At 35.3% G+C, this 3,379-nt stretch overlaps 1 non-coding gene across 1 annotated transcript; it reads right to left on the reverse strand.

The window, feature by feature from the left end:
* Nucleotides 1–757: 757 nt before the first annotated feature.
* On the reverse strand, nt 758–863 carry LOC112518779. The gene has a single exon (XR_003069851.1). It is a non-coding gene; the product is annotated as a small nucleolar RNA R71 (small nucleolar RNA).
* Nucleotides 864–3,379: the final 2,516 nt, after the last annotated feature.

Consider the following 3,379-nt stretch of genomic DNA (forward strand, 5'->3'; position numbering starts at 1 on the left):
TGCTTCTTTTTAAGATTGATATTTTTCTTAGTTGTTAATCAAACCTCCCAATTTTAGATAAATCAAATCCCTCGTTTCGCCATCTGAAACTAGTTTTTATAAATTGGACTTTTGAAATAACTTTATAAGCTATCTCTGTGGGAACGATATCTGGTACTTATACCATTATTACTTGTTACGAGACTACAGTAGTTCAAAGTGTATATTTGCGTCGAGTTCTATTTTTGTGTTGAAATCTAAGGTTGAATAAACCGACGAGCAAGTTTTTGGCGCCGCTGCTGGGGATAGCATGCTAAAGTTTTTCTTTTAAAGTAATGTGTGTAAAAGCTAATTTTTCTACCACCTGTTACTATTATGGAGAACATCATACATATTGCAGATTCTCGGGATAGAGGAATCATGGACTATGCTATTCCTGTTTTTAGTCAATTAAATTCAGGAATACTAAGGCCACAAATTAAGGCAACTCACTTTGAGATCACACCTGTCATGTTTCATATGTTGCTGACTAATGGCCAGTTCAGTGGTTTGCCATCTGAAGACCCTCATTTACACTTAAAATCTTTAATTGAAATAACTGATTGTTTTCTTATCCCTGGATTGTCTGATGATGCCTTAAGGCTGAAGTTGTTTCCATTTTTTCTTAGGGATAGAGCAAAGTTATGGTTTAACTCTTTACAACCAAATTCCATAATCTCTTGGAATGACCTTGTAAAGAAATTTTTGAAAAAATATTTTCCTCCCAACAGGAACGCTGAATCCATAAATGAAATATATTTGTTTAGACAAATGGATAATGAAGCAATACATGATGCTTGGGAAAGGTACAAAGAGTTGTTGAGAAAATGCCCTTACCATGGCATTTCTTGATGTATCCAGCTAGAGACGTTTTACAATGGTTTAACAACTGTTGCTAAGCAAATGCTTGATGCTAGTGCAGGAGGAGCTTTCACAACTTGTGCTTATAATGATGGGTATGACATACTTGAGAAAATTTCAAATAATAATGGATATTGGGCTGATCCACATGCATTAATATAGAATAATACAGTTGGGATACACGAAACAGATACATATAATGCATTTACAATACAACTCACATCTATAACTAACATGATTAAGAATATGAATGTTAGCCCAAATATGCGAACTATTGATGCAACATCGTATCCTACTGTCAATTCTATAGCATGTATGTTATGTGGAGGAGATCATCCATTTGATCAATGTGCATCTAACCCAAAGTTAGTTAATTTTTTTGAAAATCAAAACAGGGGTTGTTCTGATTCACAAGCTTATTCTGCAGGGTGGCAACAACACCCAAATTTTTTCTGGAATGCTCCAACCTTGAATGAACGTGTTGGTTTTCAACAACAACATCAAAGTGATTCCTACAATCACCAACCCAATTTTTACCAACAACACCCTACCCAGCCGATTTTCAACCAGCAAACAAGTTTTCAACAACAAAGTCATCAACCCTCTTTCCAAGATACAACACATCAGTATGTTGATTCATCTACTTCCTTGGAAGCAATGATGAAAGGGTTCATAACCCAAAATCAGGCTTCAATCAGAAACCTTGAAAAACAGGTTGGACAAGTAGCTTTGGAAATGAGACAAAGACCGATAGCTTTTTACCTAGTGATACGGAGACACCTCAGAGAGAAGGAAAAGAGCAGGTCAAGGTTGTGACATTGAGGAGTAATAAGACTTTAATAGAAAATCCCCAAAAAGAACAAAAAGAACCAAGTAAAGCAGATATTGAAAAGAAAAGTGTAGTACAAGATTATGTTACCTCTGTACCAAATTTTGTGACTACCATTCTTGTGAACCATTCAGAAGTTAAGCCCATTGATATCACAACCATTCCAGAAAGATCAGAAGTTCCTTCGTTATTTCCTGATGAACCCAAGACAATCCAGACTCCCAAAGAGAATATTATAGTGGATGTGTCACAATCTGGTGGCAGTCCCATAATAATTGTCGAGACCAGTCCTATAATCCCTTGTAGAACTGAATTAGAATCCATTATAGAACCACCTTTGAACACCATTTCAGCACCTACTCTTCAAAAGACTACTTCTCCTACTGCAGTCACTCCTTATGTTCCTTATCCCCAAAGGTTAAGGAATCAACAGGAAGAATTACAATTTAGAAAATTTCTTGATGTTTTTAAACAGTTACATATAAACATACCTTTGGTGGAGGTTGTTGAGCAGATGCCAAGTTATGCAAAGTTTCTAAAAGAGATTTTGAGTAAAAAGAAAAAGTTGACTGAGTATGAGACTGTAGCTCTGACTTAAGGGTGTAGTGCTTTGTTGTCCAGTAAAATCCCTCCTAAGTTGAAAGATCCTGGAAGTTTTACAATCCCTTGTTCAATTGGAGGAAAAGAGATAGGAAAAGCTCTATGTGACTTAGGTTCTAGTATAAACCTCATGCCTTTATCTATCTTCAATACCTTAGGCATAGGTGAAGCTAGACCTACAACTGTGACTCTGCAATTAGTTGATAAGTCCATAGCCTATCCTAAAGGAAAAATTGAGGATGTCCTAGTTCAGGTTGATAAGTTTATTTTCCCAGCTGATTTTATCATCCTAGACTTTAAAGCTGACAAGGACATTCTCATTATCTTAGGAAGACCTTTCCTAGCTACTGGAAGAACCCTGATAGATGTACAGAAAGGAGAGTTAACCATAAGAGTCCAAAATCAAAAAGTGACTTTTAATGTTTTTAATTCCCTTAGGTACCCTGATGGGAGTGACGAATGTTCCCATATTTGTTCCATTAAATCTTCAACTCATGAGAAAGGAGTAAAGGGCATACAGAGGAAAGGATTGAAGCATAAGTGGAGAGAGAAATATTCTAACGAGTTTCTCCCACTATCAGATATCTTAACCTCAGTCTTACAACAGTATTCTAACTCTCCTACTCAATCTGAGTAGGACAGGTTCTGCATTCTTACCATACTCTGTGTTTTTATGTTTAACTTGTGTTTCTTTATTTGTTGTTTTAAAATATGYCGGTGTCGGTATTGTTGTGATCATAAGAGACAGTCCCTCTCTTATATGTTTTTGTGTCCTTTTCATTTAATATGATCATACCATGCTTATGCTTGATTATCTTTGCTTTTCTATTTCAATAGTGCTTAGCTTTGAGTCATTTTATTTTCAAGATGACCAAGTCACACTTGTGACTTCTCATCTTTGCTTTTCTGTTTCAATTATTTTTGAGTCTTTTTGTTTTAAAAATAATCAATTACACTTGTATTGATCATCTTTGCTTTTCTGTTTCATTTTAGAATTTTGGGCACTGATTTTAGTAGCATATATTCTTTTAGCCATATATGCACCAAAAATAGAATAAATAATGAATTTGT

The sequence above is a fragment of the Cynara cardunculus genome (genome assembly GCF_001531365.2).
Source record: "Cynara cardunculus var. scolymus isolate 2C chromosome LG 9, CcrdV1, whole genome shotgun sequence".
In the NCBI taxonomy this organism is placed as follows: Eukaryota; Viridiplantae; Streptophyta; class Magnoliopsida; order Asterales; family Asteraceae; genus Cynara; species Cynara cardunculus.